Below are 526 nucleotides of genomic sequence, written 5' to 3'. Positions count from 1 at the left end.
TTTTATTCTCATAAAATTCACATCAGATTCTAATAAGACATGTGTTTCTCCTGCATAAGTCCTTGATGTCTTTTCATTCAGCATTTATATGCATTTAAGTGGTTCAGTTGCTGTACATATTCAGTGAGAGTAGACATTCCGTTAAGACACTTATGCAGTAAAAACACGTGTCTGCTTGGAATGTAATGTGAATTTAATAACACAATGATGAAAAGTAGGTTTCTTACAGTGGCATCCATTTTTTTTTATGATGTCTTGAATATATCGAGTGAAGTACACTATAATTGTTTATCTTAATTTTATATGTTTCTTATCGTTCAATGTGGTTTGCCAGCTCTGGATTACTGCTGCCCCCTCTGGTCTCCCCATACAAAACAAAACATCTCGAAAATTAAATCACCCTAGAGGGCACTCACTAAACGAATTAAGGGCACGATGGATCTCGATTACTGGGACCACCTTAAAGCCTTGAAACTCTACTCTCTCCAGCGCCGCCGCGAGCGGTATATCATTTGTACGATGTGGA

This window comes from Octopus bimaculoides, chromosome 3 (genome assembly GCF_046866305.1).
Source record: "Octopus bimaculoides isolate indiv1 chromosome 3, ASM4686630v1, whole genome shotgun sequence".
Taxonomy (NCBI): domain Eukaryota; kingdom Metazoa; phylum Mollusca; class Cephalopoda; order Octopoda; family Octopodidae; genus Octopus; species Octopus bimaculoides.
This window is presented reverse-complemented; position numbering follows the sequence as displayed.